The following is a 21646-nucleotide window of genomic DNA, read 5'->3' as shown; positions in this document are numbered from 1 at the left end:
ACTAAACATGGCTTCATTATTTCTAAGTCTTTCAGAATGTTTTTAACATGAAGTAGCCTGTTGTAAGAATAGATATGCTATGCAATTTTGTCCCTCAGAGGCCATATTAGGACCAGTACTGTTTAATATCTTCAACAACATTGACAGTGCAATCCAGTGCACCATCAGCAAGTTTGCAGATGACACCAAGCTGAGTGCTACAGTTGACGCACCTGAGGGATGGGTTGTCATCCAAAGGGACCTGGACAAGCTAGAGAGGTGGGCCTGTGTAGAACTTCATGAGGTTCAACAAGGCCAAGTGCAAGGTCCTGCACCTGGGACGGGGCAACCCTCAGTATCAGTACAGGCTGGGGGATGAAGGGATTGAGAGCAGCCCTGCAGAGAAGGACTTGGGGGTACTGGTGGTTGAAAAGCTGGACATGAGCCAGCAATGTGCACTTGCAGCCCAGAAAGCCAACCGTATCCTGGGCTGCATCAAAAGCAGCATGACCAGCAGGTCGAGGGAGGTGATTCTGCCCCTCTACTCTGCTCTGGTGAGACCCCACCTGGAGCACTGCGTCCAGCTCTGGGGCCCTCAACACAAGAAAGACATAGACCTGTTGGAGCGGGCCCAGGGGAGGGCCACAAAAAATGATCAGAGGGATGGAAGACCTCTTCTATGAGGAAATGCTGAGAGAGTTGGGGTTGTTCAGTCTGGAGAAGAGAAGGCTCTGGGGAGACCTTATTGTGTCCTTTCAATACTTAAAGGGGGTTTATACGAAAGATGGCAACATACTTTTTAGTAGGGCCTGTTGCGATAGGACAAGGGGTAATGGTTTTAAACTACAAGAAGGTAGATTCAGACTAGATATAAGGAAGAAATTTTTTACAATGAGGGTGGTAAAACACTGCAACAGGTTGCCCAGAGAGGTTGTAGATGTGCCACCCCTGGAAACCTACAAGGTGAGGTTCATAGCAGGGGGGGTTGGACTAGATGACCTTTAAAGGTCCCTTCCAACCCAAACTATTCTATGATTCTATGATTCCCAGCTTTGACAGACTTCAGATCTGATAAATACTTCTATAAGGTACACTGCAGGAAGCAAGTGATGTGTAATATCTATATATTAAAACTATATTACATGGGCTCTTAAAAAGCTATGGTATCTGCATTTTCACATAGCTAAGGATACAGCAGCAAAGCTCACTGTGGTCAGAATCCTGCTTTCTGCACAATAGCTTTGTCTTTAGTTTCCTCTGCCTAATCTACACTTATCTCTGAAGTATCTCAAGACCATTGGGGGTCTTGTTCAATGCCCCAAGCCTGTCAGTGTTTAAGAAGCATTTGGACAACGCCCTCAATATCATGCTTTAACTTTTGGTCAGACCTGAAGTGGTCAGGCAGTTGGACTAGATGATCACTGCAAGTCCCTTCCAACTGAAATTTATATTCATTTCTATTCTATTCTATTCTATTCTATTCTATTCTATTCTATTCTATTCATATCCTGAAAGATTTTTAGGTGACTAACTTCCATTGATACTCTTAGTGTCTTTGAAGATCTAAGCTTGAATGTCTGAGAGTAATTCTGTTAATTCTACAGGAATTAGAATGTGTTCTTTGTGCAGTTGAGCCAAAAAATAAAATTCTAGCATGAAATTATTGACTCTTCTTAAAGTGAATTAATCTGTTTGCTCAAAAATAATCTCCAGCCTGGTCTAATCAATGTTTAAATTAGTTTTCTGTTGCAAGGTTATAGAAAGCTGATTTATAAAACTACTTCCACCATGTAATAAAAAATTCACTTTCATGATATGACCTTGTGTTTCAAGCCTGTTGTTCATTTTTATGATCAAGTATAAACACTTGAATATAGTGATTTGTAATGGAAATGCTGAGAGATGATTACTTATGGTTTGTAAATGGCTCCCCATAATGTTCAAGTGCATTTACCATAAAATAGGATGCCTCCTGATTATTTATCCAACATCATTTCGTATTTCTGCTAATAGTGTTCTGCAGACACTTTTAAAGCAGGTGTTGCACCTCACCCACTTAACCTGGGCCTAGCCCTGCCTAATTCAATGAAAGTCCTGTTGTAAATGATACTGCAGAAATGGCAAAGTACAGACACTGAATTCAGTTTTCTACAGCAAAAAAACTGGGAAGCTTGAATTAAAAGGCACAAGGCTAGTCTACACCTACAGTGTTGTAAAAATTTTGGTTTATAAAGTGACTGGGTTTATCCAAGATGTGTTACTCCTTTGTACTGAATTTCTCACTTCCATGTGCACATTAAATCACTTAATGAAGAATAATTGCTAAAAACTAATAAATAACTGGTCAACAACACATTTAAGCAAACACTTGCCCTTGGATAAGATGGTCTTAACTAAATATAAGGTGAGATAAAACACCTCCCTCAAAAGAGAATCTGCTGGCAAGGCACTAAAAAACTTAGTATTGCGCTGTCATTTTAATGAAGCAATGTACAATATAGAGCTGACTGAATCTGCTCAGAACAGCACCTTGAGTACAAAGTGAATGCAAGCAAAATGCACAGCAATGGAAGAGATGCACCTCCTATGGAACAGCTACTATGAAAGGGAAGAAAGGAAGAGCAACTCCTGACGCTTCTCTACAGGGGAATCTTCCATCATCTGCACCAAGGTCTGCATGTCTAAAACTATATTATTGGGCTTTGCCCTGAACGTTCTTTGCTCCAAGGACTTTTGCTTGCTTCTCACATATTTGAGTCATAGTATGCACTGTTATATTTATTATTAAGGAAGAAAAAAGATTATATTCATCACAAGGAAATCAACAGCCCTATTACCTTAAAAACTCAGACCTTTTTTAAACATTGGATATTACAGATAAACTCTTATGATATGAGAATTATGTGTACATCATTTCCATCCAACATAAACTTGCATCAAAATATTAGTCCTAAATACTCTAATTACCTGAAAAAGATGGAAGGCAGGAAGGTGGGCAAGAAAGAAAGAAAGAGAGAAGGAATAAATTTGAGGGAATTAGAGTTATATTTCTATTACAAAATGCCTGGTCAACCCATCTGTCACAACTGAGGAGTGTCATTTTAATCTTGGAGAGGTTCTAGTCAGTGTAGGATCAACAAAATTTCACAGGCAGTGAGTCCTTCCTAAAGCAAGGACTACATGGATATGGTCCATATTTCTGCCAAGGAAGTGAAATTACAGAGTTATAGTCTGTAATGAGTGAGTAACTAGCCAAAGTGACTGCTAGGAGCAAGGAGTAAAGAAGAGTAGATGACAAAAAAGAGCTGATCAGTCCTACACATTGCTCACTTTCAGAGCCAGTAAGTAGGTTCTTAATCACAGGCTCATCTGAAATTGGTGGTAAAGCACTCAGACTTGATTTATCTATACACCCCCAAAAAAGTGAGTAGCATTTATAGAACTGAAATTTATAGAATATAGTGAAAGAAGGCAGAAACCCACTTAAGCAGTAACACATCAAAAAAGGACTCAAAGTATCAGTAATATACTTTAGTAAAGGGGGAGAGGGGAAAATAGGGATTTGAATATTTTCAGTTCTTTTTCCTGTGTAGTTCTTCACATTTGTTAAAATCATCATTTATCTTTTAATTTTTCCTGGGTCTTTTGGGGTTGGCTTTTGGGTTTGGGTTTTTTGGGGTTTTTTTTGGAAAACACTCTGCTGTGCAGTAGAGACCCCTAGAAACAGATTTCCCAATTTTGTGATGGTAGCTGTGGCCTAGCAGAAGTATTACATATTGAAAATTGAAGGATCTGTTTGTCTACTGTATGATACAGAAATACCACTACAGATGTGACTGAGAAGTATATAAACAGTAATACAATACAGAAACACAGTGATTTGATACATACCTGAATTTTTCATTATAGTGTGTGAACACTTGAAATTAACAAAACAGTGTGATGAAATTATAAAAAAATGGGAAAGCAAGTAACTTTTCAGCAGTTTCCAGCCGTGTTTTCATCTGCATCTAGAGAAATAAACTACTCTTTAATTATTATTATTATTATACATTTGAAACTAACATAAGGAGAAACATTTCCAGTAACATATACTTCAGCAGCAGTTTGTACTTTCTGAAATACAGCAATGCACTATTTAGAGAGACAGAAGCAAGTGCTGCTTCTTTCACACCCACGAGACAGATGCCTGAAGGAATCTACCTGTGGAGGACAGAAACAGGCAGTTATTCAGAAAGCTTATTTAAAGACAATTGTCACTCCTTTGTAAATTATGAAAGGACATTCTTTTCCAACATCAGCTGTGAGGAAAGAAAGAAAAACCATAGTATTTGTCTTCAATACTCAACAAAGGAAATACTAGAGTAAGAAAAAGTGTTCCTTGCAAAGTTTTGTAGTGTTTGTGTATTACTTAAAGCTGAACCCATCAAGGCAGTTGCTGCCTATATGAATAAATAAGCTTTCATTTAAAAAAGTGTTTCAAGCTTCTGCAGCTGCAAAGATAAGCTAGAATACATGACCTCAGTGAATCTGAAAGATTCCCAGGCAGGGATCTAATTAAAATTCCATCCACTACTACAAACTGCTTTCTGGTTTGTTTGTATCTGATTATTTTATGCCTTCTCATGATTTCTACGCAGCCTTAGTCATGACTCTTGAATGCTTAAGATGAGCAGTACCAGAGCAATTCTATTCCTAATGCTACATCAGCTCTCTGCACCACTGCCCAGCTCCTGCTGAGAACCTTTCCCAGCTTCCAGAGTCATTTTGGGGAAAAATGATGCCACCTACTTACGGCTGTAGTGAGGCACGAAGTAAAACTATCCCCACTGTGGTCCCTGCAATGCAAATTTGGGATAGGATGAACAATGATCTTATGCCCATTTCCTGATGCATGTTCTGACTGAAATGTTATACTAGTATGTATAGCGGGTGTACCAGGATGGAGTCGTGTGTGTCACTCTTGTGTTCCTAGAACACATTCTTTCAATTTAACAGAATTAACAACTTTCTGGTTTGAAGCACTTGTTGTTAGTGCCAGCCTGACACAAAATGAGGGTTCAACGTAGATTTTCTCCATGATAAATTTTTTCTCTCTTTTATAATAATCACTCTATAAGTTCTGACACAGGAACCTCTTCAGCTACTGCCTAGGAACACTGTTACACTTTCTCTATTGGCTAAAGAAGCTGTTAATACAAACTTTAATGTTTAACTTATCTGAAGCTAATTGGATTGCTTTTCCACCTTCCAACTGCAATCACTGATTACTTGATGACTCTATGCAGATACAGCTCATTCATACAGTCCACCACTCATATCATTGATTGTGGAATAGTAAATTTCCAGAACACAAATGATTTCTGTGTTGTTTTAATAGTAGTTGGATAGATGGAAAAGGTATCTTTTGTGTCATAGTGCAATATTCTAGGCTGAAATTTCTCAGGGGAACTTTATATTGTCTGAAATTATGAACTCAATCAGATACTGCAATTTTGAAATCCTTAATTTGTCTTAAGAGATCCTTTTTCTTCTTTTTCCACCTGATGAGATGCACTGATTAAGGCTTATGATGAAAAGCATATCAGCTAACAATAGCAAATCTTCAAGAGGCTGAAACAAATGTGGAATGTTGCTCATGGAAATCGGGTATCGAGAAATAGTCAAATCTTTGATAAGTTAGTTAGACAAAAGTATTTCATTGAGTTTGAAGGGCAGCAGTCCTTTTCATATGAACATGAACCAGTCCAAACATGTGAATCTTACTTGCAAGAGGAAATACTTGAACCATATTCACATATGCATTTTGGAGTAGTGTTCTGGTTAGTAATGTTAAGTAATCTGATTAACAGTTCCAATTTTTAAGTTTGGAAAAGACAACAATAATAGTCCATAATGTCTAATGACTCTTTCCTGGAAATAGCCAGTTCCTGTTTCAGGTTACAAATCAAAATAAAAGTATATAGTGAAGAATGAACCAATAACCAGAAACCTGAATGGAGATTTTGTACCAAAAAACCTACCTTTGCAGAAAATATTTTATCATATGGTTCAAAATTTCTTATATTTCCTGAACTCCTATATTCCTTAAGAATTTTCTTTTTTATGTCAACTGTTATAATTACCTATATTTTTCAGACAGGCTAAAGTAAGTTTAAATGTAATGACTCATATTCATCATATTTTTCCTGCATTCTGAAGTTCCAAAACTATCCTTTTATTAGACCAAAATAAACCTTGTCAATAACACTGTTAATTCAGACCGTATGGTAATAAACTCTTTGTTCAATGGTACAACTAGGCAAAAGGCTTTCTTTACTCCATTCTGCCTTACAGTCTGGCAATTTTATCATGAATATTTTCCTCACATTGAACAAGAAGACCATCTTTTTTTTTTTTTTTTTTAATCCTGGATACAAGAAGTCTCGGACAAAACTCAACAGTTTTGGAAATGGACCTGATATATTTAAAAATAGATCTACAGTCCCACAAAGAGAGGGGTTTTTATGGATGTGTTGTACATGTTGGCTTTGGATCAAGTTGGGAATACAGCTCAGGAGTCCCTTAAAATTTCATGTTCTGATCTCAGCCACAACCGGAGTTCAGAGGAATAGTAATTTTTTTTTTTTTTTTTTTTTTAGAAAAGTGCAGCAGCCTTCATTTAATCTCAAGGGTCTGATTTGAACCATATCCAAAGTGCAAGTCAGCACCAAATTTTATTTTATCCATATCTACTCACCTACATATCTACTTATCCACATCAAAAGACTTAAGAGCTGATTCTCTGTTATGTTGCTGTTATTTTATACAAGTTGAATGGTATATAGAAATCTGAAGAAGAGCAGGAATAGTACCCTGCTGAGAAAATATCTTCAGTACAGAGCTGATATACAACAAGTCTACCACACTTTGCTCAGATCCTCTCAGATAGAGGAAAAGCCAACTATATGGAGCTGGAAGATGGAGAAGACAAAAAGGACATAGATGAAGAACATATTACAGTGGTTAGTCTCTGTTTACTGTGATTCAAAGTAAACATGTCTGTGGTGGTGCATCCCCCCCTTTTCTCTCTCTTCAACCGCTTTAGGACCTCAGGAATTCCAGACCACATGCAGCCTTTGTGTAGTGAGCTGGTCAGTTAAGCACCCCTTAATTGTACCAGAAACTCCTACAGAGAGGTCCTGTCCTTATTAAAATCTCCGTATTATGGCTAATGAGGGGAGTGAGAACAAACAGCTACCCCTGACAGCCTTGAAACAGAGCGGTATGATCGTTACTGGAATTCCAGCAACTACCGACCTGAATTGTGGTTCGGATGGAAATTTACTGATGACTAAAGCCAATCATCTCACAATCCTATAAACAGCAGTCCTAAGTGAGGCCTTTTGAGCTCTCCTGGACTGCCATGGGCTGAACCAGCATCTCTCTCTGAGTGGGACACCTCTCAGAGCTACCAAACTCCTAAAGTTTGCTAAAATCAGAGGTCCATTGCTGAAGACCGACAGTGGAGCCTGGGCTGAAACCCTTCACTCCTTGAGGCTCAATCCTCGCCCACTGAGAAATGCCAAGACATTCGATGTATTTCACTGAACTCGAGGGGAATTTTTAACAGTATACCTTTATATATATATATATATATATATATTCATGTTTGTGTGTATGGATGTATGAATCAGTTTAAGTAGTCTGTAGAGGTACGATTTAATTTCAAAGTGAGTCTTATACTGCTGCCTTATCCTTATTCCTATAAACTGTTGACCAAGTCTGAGACTAAGATTGGACCTAGCTGCACCTAGACTCCTCTCTGAAAAGGAGTTTAGAAAGCAAGGGGGTCTGTTCTGAACCTCGTGACTCAATGGGGGGGGTCATCCCCTGCATCCATGATCTCTCTCACTTGAGTGTAACCTAATTTCCTCTTATGCATTTCTTTTTAGTAATAGAGTGAACCTTGCCATCTTTGAATCTGTAATTAAGTCACTGTTTTGATCAGTTTTGTCTAATCACTTTGTTAATCACTGATGACTGAGTGCTATTAAAATATTACAATCAAATCCTGCGATTTGCTACAAGTAAATTCTAAACTGCTACTAAATCAAACTGTGTAAAGTCACTCATTCACAATAAATTAACATAATCAGCAGGATTCACAAACCTGCATTCGTGACAATGTCATATTAAAGCCAAATTAGGACCTGTTCTTATTTCTCTCTTATGCTGTTTAGTATTCCCAGAGACTGAAGGGCCAAATTCATGAGCCTTAACAGAAACAAAAGAAAAAAAAAATCAATAAACATTAAAAGATTTTTTTGTTTAGTAGGATTAAAAACTTGAATTTTCCTGTGAAAATGTAAAAATGGGGAAATATTATCTAACCTTCATGCACAGGAGCTCAGAAGATGTTTCAGATAAGTGTAGATTTTTATTTTAATCAACCATGTCTAGCAGATATGGTTTTGCCTTTCCTATTAGTATTGTTTCTTGCCTTGAAAGTTACATAGCACACTGGAAACCCAATTATTTGTTTAATGACCTCTAGAAATTCCTTTCCAAAATACAGCTGGTCCATTTCACAGCAGTTAATCATTGGAGTGATTATTCCATTATGATATCAACTCAGTCTTCAAGGACAATTTGGTTATTACACAACACTTTCAGTATAAGAAGGCAACTCAAGCTACACTGTACTTCCAGTGGTAATGTCAAAATTCATAAAATTAAAGAAAAACCTAATTAATGTTGTAACTGAGTGTATGAAAAGGAAAGAAATAATGGTTGCAGTATTCATGGAGTTAAACTGGGCTACTGTTGGTCTACATAAAGAGTCCCCATTCTATTTTCAGTTGTAACATTAGTGCAATGGTGCAACATTAATGTTACTTCAAATCTACATCACTATAACTTACTACAGAATCCACATAAAATAGTGCCTATTAAATATATGCTTATATATTTGCCAATGAGGCAAAGAATTGAAAAAGTCTCACTCTTAGTGACCCTTAGAACCCTTAGATTAAAGGATAATTAGTTTCCATGTTTTTTCCCTTCTAAATTGAATCCAGATAGAGGATACATACCCAGTAGATAATCTGCTATTGCTGGAGCTTCATTTTTTTCCTTTTCTTTTTCTTCTTCTTCTCCTTCCCCTTTTTTAAGTTGTGTTATTACTGACAGCTCTTCTCCCCTTACCCAGGATGGGGTTTCATTATAGTTAGAAGCTAAAATGGTATGAAGGGGAATGGAATAAGTTCCTGTAAATGAATAGTCAGGAGCCAAGTTTTTACCCTCCTTGGTCTGAGTGGTTGTCAATCTGAACTAAATGTATGAGGAAAGGAAATTAAATGCTGTAACTACACTGTTATGTTCCTCAAAGATACCATTCTCTTTGGTGGTAATTCTCCTGTATGGATAAAGCATTCCTGTCCCATAGCAGAGCAGGAGCCAATTTTAGAACCTTGCCAACAATGGCATATTACTGATTGTAATGAAAGCCCATTGAGGCCCACTGTTTGAAGGCAGATTTGCAGTAGGTTATGAAGAGGAGAGACAATGAGGTGAGCACAGGAAGGTGAACAGGGGGTTTATTTTAGTTCTTTCACCATGACCTTTGTGCAAACAGTACTGCAACAGTGCTTGCGGGAGATCATACAGCTTTGCATCTCACGGTAGATTTATTTGATGTGTCTTATAGGCTCTCATTATCTTCAACAAGTGATGCACCAAGATGCATATAGATATAGGAACCCAGTACAGCTACAGAGGACATCTTTTGGCTCTGGAATCCTTCACGTTCATCTTCCTTTGAATGCTATCCCTTCAACACTTTCCTCTGTGTCCATGGGATGTGGTGACTCCTTGGCGTGCTTGACCTTTCAGAGCAAGAAATAGGGCAGGAAGATCACTCCTTAGCAGACTCAGCTCTTGTTTCCAGACCTGGCACTGTGTTTTCTATATGTTATTTTATTCACTAGCACCTGCAGACTCCATTGGTTAAACATAGTATAAAACATAGCACCGTTTATGGTGATCGGTGTTTACACTAGAAGTACCTGAGGTGTTTCCATCCATCCCCCTTTCCAGAATACAATCTGGTTAGATCTTACCCTTTCAAATGAGCAGTTATATTCAATACTAGAATTTTATGACAGGTACTGTTGTCTGCCAACAAGACAAATAGCCATGCTTTGTCTTCAAGGAAGTTCAGTATAAATAGCTTCTTGATAGTCGTTAACAAAAAGAGTTCATCAACATAAAGATTACATACAGAATTTAAAAAAAACAGCTAAAGAATGTACATATTGATTACAGGAAAATACAAGTGTGAAATTCAAACATTTCAACTCAAAGTAAAATTAAAATATTTGAAAAAGAAAGCCAGTCTAATAGAATGACTATGGAAGTTATTTCAGTATTATTGTATGTATTATATGTATCTTTGTTGCAAATTAAATAAACTTAAGCTTTTTTAGTTAAATCTCTTGAACTTCAAAACCATATGCTGGTAACAATTTGCTTTCAAAACATTTTGGTGGGGTTTTTTTATGTAAAAAAAAAAATTATAACAAAGGCTTTATGAAACAGGGGAAAAAGCTGTCAGGTATTGACAGGGTGCTTGGTAAAAGCAATTTGATTGGAAAGTATCTTTCAAAATGTACAATGATAATTGTCCTTGCAAAAGTAGAATTTCCTGATGCAACACTGTAAAAGCTATTGAAAATATGACTGAGAAGGGAGAAATAGTTTGACCCTGAACATTTTAGGATTCAGTTGCCCATGAGGTGCTAAAAAAGCTCAAAATATTTTTAAAACAAGCCTACCACCTTTACTTAAACAAACAGACAAAAAGGTAATACAAGTTTCAGCTCAAAAGCAAAATAAGCTCAAAAGTAATAATACCTTGGAAGCTGCTGTGACACAGTTCAAAATATCTATATAGTTTTGAATCACAAGTTCCTTTCTGATGTGGTGTACTTCTTGAGCGTAAGTGATGACTGTGATTTTGCATGTGACTAAATATAAGAAAGAGATATCCATGCTTCAGAAGGCTAAAGATTTTAAACATTTCCTTTCAAATTAGGAGTTATTTTTTGTGTAATTAAATCTTACAAGTTATACACCAGAAATTTCTAGTGTGTTTTTCAGGTTCTACAACAGAAATTACATGAATTCTATACTTAGATGTATTTCTCCATTATTTACAACATACCAATATTCCATCTCAGCTTTCTCTGAAAGTACAGAAATAAATAATTCATAGAGGCTTTTTACTTAAGGGTCAATCCTTTGTGAAAATAGTCCCAAATTAATAGAGATGCAGGTTGTGTGAAACGAAACCCTTGAACCGTTTTTGGCTACACAATTGATTTATTGACTGAGAACACCACATTTCTCTCTGAAAGTTCTGGTAAAAAAATTAACAGTTACTATGAGGGATAAGGCAGAGGCATTGCACAAGAAAGCATGTACACATACAGCCACTAAGATGATTAGAGGATTGGAGCAACCATCATATAAGGAGAGGCTGAAGGAACTGGGATTTTTTAACTAGGAGAGAAGACCTCTCAGGGTCAGGGAGGGGGCGGCATTTATCAATGTGTTTAAGTGTCTGAAGGTACTGAGAAAAAATGATGCAGCCAGATTCTTCTCAGTGGTACACAGTGAAAGGACAAGAGGCAATGGGCACAAACCAAAACACAGGAAATTCCATTTAAACATAGGGAAAAATACTGTAAAAATACTGTGGTCAAACACTGGAACAGGTTGCCCAGAGTTGGAGGTTGTGGAGTCTCCATCCTTGGAGATGCTCAAAACTGAGCTGGATACGGTCCTGGGCAACCTGCTATAGCTGACACTGGTTGAGCCGATTGAGTTGGACTACAGGATCTCCAGGTGTCCCTTCCAACCTCAACCATTCTTTGATTATATGTGGAATCTACTGGGAATAAATGACTATCAATCTTAGTTAAAACACAGTTTGTGAGAACTTATTTTTGTTGTCCAAACTTAAAGAGAAGAAATGTAGTCACATCTGTCCTGTAGCAATCATTGAAACGTGCTAGAAACTTTCTTGTATCATTCATATAAAGGGGGCTTCTGAGCCTTGGCAAAGGTTATGCACTTGGACTCTTGCAGCTGAGAAATAAAATGTGCTTACTTGTAACTGATGCTTACACCAGCTGGACAAAAAGACTTGGCTAGTAAACAAGATATCAAGTCCCCGATTGAGATAAGGCAGTTCACATTTCTAAAGTTAACTGTTTAAGTGTCTTCAGAAAGTGACAGTTAGTATTCAGAATTTCAAGTCTAATTTCACAATATAAGATGTGAAATCAAAGAAGTACAATCCAGGAGTCAAGCACATATCTGGACATTAAGTTTTACCTTGGTGTTATAGTCTGTTTCACTGCTGAGCTGACAGTAGCAGCGATCACTTGAAGCAGCCTGACACATTTTTCTGATTGGCACAGTCAATCAGGCTGTCTGCAGTGCTGTCAAAACATTTGATATTCCCCCCACTAGAGTGCACAAGAGTTTCAAAAGTGGAAATTAGGAGTCTAAGTGCTGTAAGTGTGTTGAAAATTTACTTCATTACTTCTAGGAGGAAATCCAGTTTTAATTCGTGTCACCAAGTAATGAAGATGACGACTGTGCCAGTGATTAATTACCTTCACTGTTTTACAGACACTACCAATTCTGACAAGAAATTGTATCAACTTTTAAATTATTTAATACAATGGTGACTGCAGTGCTAAAATACTTCATAGCAGCTGGGGGAAAAAAAATCAATTGGACAACTTGGTAGTTATTATTAAGACAACATGAATTGCTGAGGACAAATTATGCCAATGTCACTTCTTTTGTCCTGGATGGAAAAATTAGGCATTGCAAAGTGTACCTACACAGCATTCAACTGGCAGAAAGAAGGAGTTATATGAAGAATATATTTTGAAACCCATCTACTTGCATATGATCCTGACCTTGGGGACTGCCTTAGTGAAGTCTCTAAGATGCAGTGCAGTTGTATCCACTTTCTCCCTACTGTAGGCACTTATTTGTCAACATATCCACAATAAAGGGTTATATCTTATAGAACATAGCTTGCACTAAGACCACAGACACTGAACCCAAACAAAGCCACGATGGTGAATTTATACATCACTGCTCTTTCAGAGATCTCAGTCATGCCCCACTGACAGAGAAGTGTTCTTAAGGCTCTTAATGAACAATATATTGTTCATTTTCACCCTATCACATGACTTCTAATCAAGCTATAGCTGTTGTCGCACACTTCTACTGAATGCACCTTCACCAGGAAGAATAAAAATCTGGCTGGTTCCCATACTTACAGAGCAAGTTTTGGTTCTCAACTGACAGATACCCAAAGACAAATTTCCAGCAACAGCTCCTTTCTTTTCTGCTATTGCTTTATGACTGTTTGGGTGGGTTTTTTTGTTCTTCACGAGGACCCATTACAACCACCACCTGAATTCTTCTGACGGTAACTGAAATTAGGGCAAACACCCCGGCACATGCTGACATACCTTGAATCAAGTCCATAATAAACAAGGAGATAAAGTGATAATGGTTGATCCTGCAGTATTCAGAGGAGATTTTGGATCATTTATGCCATTTGATGCAACTCACGTGGCTTCTAAGTGTCCACTCTGTGTCAGTTACCTGCTGATTTTGATGAGTATGTTTTACATTTGTTCTGTGTTTGAATATAACAATCACATTGGCATGTTATGAAGCATTTAGTCCTTTTTACAGGTCATATTTGTACTGCATATTCTTATGCATAACTACTGGCACAGCTAAACAATGAAATAGTGCTCCTTAGGACGGCTTTTGGCTGAAATGCCATTAGTGATATTTTTCTATTTTCAGGATATTATTAGAATAATATTACTTCTCTCTTCTCACGTCATAATTATCCTCTTCAGAATGCCATTATTTACCAGTGTCTTTTTAATTTACACAGTTTATCTCCTCTCCTGAAATTTTTTTGCTCAGTTATTCTTTTTATCCTATGTGCTGATTATTATAGTCTTAATATTCAGAAGCTGAAGAGCATATATCAAGATGGAATTTCCAAAGCTTTTACGTCAAAAAAACAGATTTATTCACTCTGCTGTAAGATCTTTAATGAAGTAAGCCAATACTTTATTTTTGCATTCAGTCAATTTATTTATCTTCTAAGCAAACTCATATCACCAAACTAATATTTTTTTAAACCACAGAAGGCAAAGAAGCTCAGAGTTAAGTTTTGTTCTTATATCAATGAAATTATATAATAGCATCCAAAGATATCATTGATACAATGTTAACTTCAATATTGTTTGAAAATATGTAGAAATAAAATGATGTGGTTGAAGTACTTGACTGAGATTCACATGATCATTGGTTCCATTCCTAGCTTTGGGACACTAGATATATTATTTAAATCATCTGGCTTACTTATATTACTTATGTGCTTGTTATAATAGGACTGGTCCTAGGTACAGGGAAAGTGGGCAGTTGAGTAGAGTAGCTAATAGAAAGTAAAATCACAAACTCCAGCAAACAAGTGTAAGACACAGTTACTCTGGTACACCTGGTCAGGAGCACAGGTGCAGAGCGGGACCTGTATGCTGGCAGCAGAACCGTGTCAGCCTCATACTACTGTTGAGGAGCTCTTTGGGCCTTGTGTCTTGGGCTCTGTCCTGGTTTCAGCTGGAATAGAGTTAATTTTCTTCCTAGTAGCAGGCATAGTGCTGTGTTTTGGATTTAGTATCAGAATAATGCTGATAACACACTGATGTTTTAGTTGTTGCTAAGTACTGCTTATGCTAGTCAAAGACTTTTCAGCTTCCCATGCTCTGCCAGGGGCACAAGAAACTGGGAGGGGGCACAGCCAGAATAGCTGATCCAAACTGACCAAAGGGCTATTCCATACCATATGACATCATGCTCAGTATATAAACAGGGGGTTTGGCCGGGGAGCAGCGATCACTGCTCGGGAACTGTCTGGGTATCGGTCGGTGGGTGGTGAGCAATTGCATTGTGCATCACTTGCTTTGTATATTATTATTACTATTATTATTATATTGTTGTTACTATTATCATTACTATTTTACTTTATTTCAATTATTAAGCTGTTCTTATCTCAACCCAGGAGTGTTTCTCACTCTTACTCCTCCGATTCTCTCCTCCATCCTATCAGGGTAGGGGGAGTGAGCAAGCGGCTGCGTGGTGCTTAGTTGCTGGCTGGGGCTAAACCACGACAGCTCCTAAAATGCTTGTTGAGGATGGGTTCTGCTTCTGACACTGCAAAACTGATTTTTTTCACATTACCGAGAACCTTTGATCTAAGTCTGTGGTTTAATACTCTGGCTTCTGTCATGTCAAACTATGGTATGAAAGTGTCCTGAGTTCCAATATAAATGTGCTCCTCTGGGCTTGTGGAGATGGGCCTTGGATGGCTGGTGGCTCCTATGGTGGGCCTGGGAGAAGCCAGGGCAAGGCATCACTTGGGCTCCCACACCTGCTGTTGTCTCTCTGGGCTCCTTTGTGAGTGTGTAGACAGCTTTTATCACATAACCTAGCAGAAAGAAAGCAAGTTTGCAGATAGGAAAGCTGATGGTTAAAATACTCTACAGAACACCATTTCTCCATTTATACATATCTACAAATGTACCTGTTCAGATTTCCATGATCACAAACTCTAAATCGTTTAAACTTTTTTATTTTGTTCTTCTTATATAAAAATAACAACAAAAATATCAGAACTTAATCTCTTAATAATCTATTCAGTAATAGAAATGAGAGAGGATAATCAAAAGTTTAAATATTTTATAACATATATCAGTCCAAGTTGAAGTCTTGTGAGCAAGCTACAACCTCTAAATCTTAGAGCATAGTAGAAACATAGATCAGCTCTTCATTCTTTGCTACTGACTAATACATCATCATGTTGCAGAGGTTTCCTGCTTTTGTATGTTGTGCTATAATTGCACAGTCATTACCAGTAGATTTCCTGAAACATTAAAGGCAAATTTCTCTAGCAAGTGTCTGTCATGTCTAATAAATGCTGAATTAAAAATCCCCATCTCCAGAGATCTCTGAACTGAAATACACAGCAATTAATAACAGCTAATATATAATAAGTGACATCTATATATGGTAACCCAAACTGAAAAAAACCCTGTAGTGTTCCCTGAAAGGCAGTTAAGATTCAGTTCACGCTATCAATTGCAATTTGAAATTGAGTATCAGGTATATGCTTGTAGAGGTCAGTTCATCATCCAATTATGTTTTCAGACTCTTGTTTTAAAATGTTATATTGATACATCTAATAAGCATACAGAAAAATTGTGCCTATAACAAATAAGTACATTCAAAATCCAAGATAAATTTTGTATACAAAGTGCATAGATTATGAACAGACACAGGGAAAGTCAAGGGGGATGGAGGCTTCAAACTGTTCTTATTATATTGAAAAGAAGAGGACTACTTATATCGTCTGAGATAGTTAAGGCTCTCTTGGTCCACGGAAGGAACCATTAGCTCAGAACATTTCTGGAGATGGTACAGATTTTTTCCCCCTTTACCAGTGTGCACAGCTCTGTCAATTCCTTCCTACTTGTCTCATTAGCACTATTTAACAAACTACTTTAATTAAAGATTTAACTTCAGATCAGACCTATTTCTTTGCTCAAAGATAAATGTATTCTTTGATACTTTGTTCCTCTAGAGTTTTAAAATTAATTTACTTCCCTCCCAAGTTCTCCATAGTAAACCTTTTTATTCTTTACCACTAATCTCTGCCATGAGTGTTGGCACATTTAGGATACTTAGGTTATCTGTCATTTCTAACTGATAAGATCCCAAGTTTTCTGCCAATATGATTAGTGAAGGTTGTATAGTGGTTCCCAGAAGAAACTTTCTACTCAGCTCCCTTTTCAGTACAACCTGATTTATTCCATTGTCTTCTGTGCCTTACACTATTTCCATGGATTTCTGCTTTAAATAAACCCAGACTTCAGTTTAGTCCATTCTCAGCCTACTCCTGTGGAATTTCTTATTATTTTCTTTAAAATTTTTCTGAATTCCTATGATAAGATTGGGGTTTAGTCTTAGATGTGCATTTATACTTACCCTATCCTTGTCCTTTTCAGATTTTTTAAGACTAACAGAGCTTGTACTATTTAAAAAAAAAAAAAAAACAAAAAAAACATAAATTGAAATGCATAACTCAACAAGATCCTTTGCATTCACTGTTTATTTTTATCCTTCCAAATTTTAAAGCATTAGTTCCATTGCTGAAGGTGCCTCTTTTCCCTTTCCATTTTTTCCATTGACTCACTCCAAAAAACTTGTCTGGTGTTTAAAAAAAATAAAATAAACACATACTTTTCACATTCTCCCATCTCCATGTATATATGTTCTTGTATTTCAAAGTTCTTTCCCCCATTTCTAAAGAAATCTGTCAGCCTGCCAGTGTGACTCATTTAAATTGAATACACAACTCCTGCACTTAAAAACTAATTAAGTAGCCCAGAATACTTAATTCCATTGAGGGTTTCTGCTTTCCTTAGGTGTATTTGAGCATACAACTTCCTTAAAGCAATTTCTGGAAGGAAGGAAGGAAGTTAATGAGCTCTTTACCAAGCTGGGCAGTAGTGTTGATCTGCTTGAGGGAAGGAAGGCTCTACAAAGGGATCTGGACAGGCTGGACCAATGGTCCAGAGAAGGGCAACAAAGCTGGTGGAAGGTCTAGAGCACAAGTCTCAGGAGTAGTGGCTGAGGGAACTGGGATTATTTAGTCTGGAGAAGAGGAGGCTGAGGGGAGACCTTATCGCTCTCTACAACTACCTGAAAGGGTGTTGGTCTCTTCTCCCAAGTAGTTCATAATAGAATGAGAGGAAATGGCCTCAAGTAGCACCAGGGGAGGTTTAGATTGAATATTAGGAAAAATTCTTCATGGAAAGGGTGGTCAAGCATTGGAACAGGCTGCCCAGGGAAGTCACTGTCCCTGGAGGTATTTAAAAGACGTGTAGATGTGGTGCTTAGGGCCATGGTTTAGTGGTGGACTTGGCAGTGCTAGGTTGACAGTTGGATTTGATGATCTTAAAGATATTTTCCAACCTAAATGATTCTATTATTCTCCCAAAGGATTTTCTCTTGTTTTCTCTTTGAATACTGCTTGAACCATTAAAATTCATAGAAGCATGTACAAATCTGATGTACCACTTCACTTATCTTATTATCTTATTATCTCATCTTTATGGATATTGTCACGAGGTGTCCTGGTTTCAGCTGGGATAGAGTTGATGTTCTTCCTAGTAGCTGGTATAGTGCTGTGTTTTGGATTTAGGATGAGAATATTGTTGATAACACGCTGATGTTTTAGTTGTTGATAAGTACTGCTTACACTTTCAGTTGTTGCTAAGTAGTGTTTACACTAAGTCAAGGACTTTTCAGCTTCTCATGCTTTACCAGCTGAGAAGGCTGGAGATGCACAAGAAGCTGAGAGGGGCCACAGCCAGGACAGCTGACCCAAACTGGCCAAAGGCATATTCCATACTGCATGATGTCATGCTCAGTATATAAACTAGGGGAAAGCTGGCCAGGGGGCAGCTGCTCGGACACTGGCTGGGTATTGGTTGGTGAGTGGGGAGCAATTGCATTGTGCATCACTTGCTTTGTATATTCTATTATTATCATTATCATTATCATCATTATCATTACCATTACTATTTTATTTTATTTCAATTATTAAACTGTTCTTATCTCAATCCACAAAGGTTTTTTTCACTTTTACTCTTCCGATTCTCTCCTCCATCCCACCAGGCAGGGGGAAGTGAGTGAGCAGTTGTGTGATGCTCAGTTGCTGGCTGGGGTTAAACTACTACACCAAGATTAATTGGAAACTTATCACATGGGTTCACACTCTGAATAGAGGTTGACACAACTTATAGTAAGAAATCTGGAAAAGGGGAGGAAGAGGTATTTCTGTAATTTCCATCCTGGTTTTAAGAAAATTAAAACAGACAGATCTAGTAAGGAAAAAATAGTAGGTATATGGGCAACATAAATAAGTAATGCTGTTGAGAGAATTAACAAGGTAGAAAACACGCTGTGTTAATTGGTACTCTGTCAGGTTAGAATATCAGACAAAACCCAGGGAAATATCTGGAAGGTTTGTATGCTTATGCAAGGCCATGGGTAGCAGAATGAAAGTCACAGATGTAGTGCTGAAGATGTGAAACCAGTCAAAGTCAACAAAAAATACAGTGGAATAGAAATCTTGTTTAAAGTACAGTTGCTGTTGGGTACGTGTTGTTTGGAGAAAGAGAAATGAATGCAGAGCTGTGGAGACAGCAGTATACGTTAATGGTCCAACATCAGCAGTATGTTAGGCTCAACTCTGGATTTTGCAAATCCATTATCCTCAGAAGCTCACCCAGTATTTCCTCAACATCTTTCTCCCTGTGCAAGCAGAAATTACCTTTCTCGTCCTTGTTAGATATATACAACTACATACAATGTTTTATGCAGTGTAGGAGTTGGGCACTCCATTATTAATTATATATTGTTATCTGATTTTATCCCCTGGAAAAAAAAAATATTGAATGCACCATTACACTTGTAATTAGACTTAAGTGAGACTAGAGTTTCCATTTGTGGGAAACATTCATGTTTTGAAATAGTTTGATTCTGAATTTGTACCCAACACGATACTTCTGAAAACATATGTTACTGTTCTATGTGACGTCTGTCCTTCATTTTTTAAATTAAGTAGACACAAAAGAAACTAGAATATTTAAGTTCTTTTACATTGTCATCACATAATCTATCTTAGGATAAAATGGGACATGACATTTACTATATGTATTTGCAACTAAGACGTCATGAAAGAAATTGAAAAATGCTAAGAATAATACAAAATAACAAAATACCTATCCAAAAAATGTAATTTGCAAGTAGAGGTTTTCTTTTTTCTGCAGCAAATGTTTCCTAAATGGGTTCATAGATATCTCTTGCAGTAGACTTATTGCAAAGAATACACATTTTTTTAAAAGTAAGTTTTGCCAAAAATAATAGTTCAATGAAAAATCTGTAACATTTTCTATTTGTTAAATTAGTATAATGGTCGCTCCTAATGGTTGCTACTCAATAGACTGATAAATCACTGTGTGGCTACTATGCAGCTAAAAGCTGTTTGCACTACAATGAAAAGAGACAGTGATAAATTTGTCAAATCCAATAAAGAAAACAGTGAATGCAAAATCACGCAGAATCCCATTTCAGCAGAAAAGTGACTGAGTACTAAATACTCAGTCTGAGAGTACTGAGAAAATATATGCTGACTATTAAGAATATATATTTCCTCTGGTGGAAAGGAACATGTATATTTTACAGCCACAGTGACTCTTCAAAAACACAAATCTCCAGGTTGGGCATATTTAGAGATAACATTGATTTCAGAACCTTTTTAGCAAAATATTTGATACTGAGAATTACAAGCCTGGATCAAAAGAAGCGCAATCTCTGTTCTAATAGTCCTCATTTTTTCCCATTTAGTAAACCGATATGAAGCAAAACAGAAAACATCAACTCCAAAGTATACAAAGAAGCAAAATACCTTCATTTTAGCATTTTTATTATATGAATAATATACATTTCTGGGAAAAGAATTTAGTTTTTTATCTGTGACGTCTAGTCCAACAATGAAAAGATACAATTACATTGACATTTCTTATAGCCTTCAAGGATGTCTGTCAAGCTAGACTAACTAGGGCATGACTAGGCAACCCGCAATGCTACTGCCAGGTCAGGAAATGTCCTTTGGATCTAATCAGAGTAAAATCTCACAGACATCAACAGTGATCAATAGAGACGTTGGTAGGAAGCATTCCTAAAAGCAGCCCATTAATTTATTTCTGTTCTGTTAAATATTTTTTGTTTTTTCTTTTTTCAGTTGTTTAGTCTTTCCTCAGCACAAATTAATTCAACATGTTTTACATTAAAGAAATGCAAAAATTTAGATTCATGTATTTCTTTCTGTTACTCACTTGAGATAATCTGCTTTACTATTTGTGACAAAGCAATGCATTAATCACATTTCTAGCAAAAAAGCATTTTTATATTACTACATCAGACTGAAATTCTTCTCCTCACCTTTTTATACCAATCATGAATTTTGAAGTATGGCATTATTATACCATAGTAACAGCCTAACTTTGGAAGGACTTTCTATACTCTGCATATATTAAACTTTCTCCCCCACAACCCCTATCACCCCAAAAGCCCTGATTAGAATATCACGGGAAGGGAATGAGGTCAGATTTTTTCCTCAATCTAAAAAATTATTTCCGAATCCTGAAATCCTCAAGTATTTGCATTGTCTGTTTAATCTTACTAAAGAAGCTGTTATTCCTCCTAAGGATGGAGTGAGATATTCTAATTCACAGTGTTCTTCTGTGAAAGAATCTGCATGCTAGACTGCAGTCCATGGGATTTTTACCTATTTCATCAGAAAAAAAAGGTTTAGCATGAAGAAGCAAAATGCATTTTATAGTTCCTGCTAAGGATTTTCCTGCTAAAGTCTTTATGCATACACAGCTGAAAAAAAAAAAGATATAATCTGCATTTTTGTTTCAAAACTTCTTCAATCTTTCTTTCCTTT

Source organism: Pelecanus crispus, chromosome 6 (assembly GCF_030463565.1).
Source record: "Pelecanus crispus isolate bPelCri1 chromosome 6, bPelCri1.pri, whole genome shotgun sequence".
Lineage (NCBI taxonomy): Eukaryota > Metazoa > Chordata > Aves > Pelecaniformes > Pelecanidae > Pelecanus > Pelecanus crispus.
Note: the sequence above shows the minus strand (reverse complement) of the source record.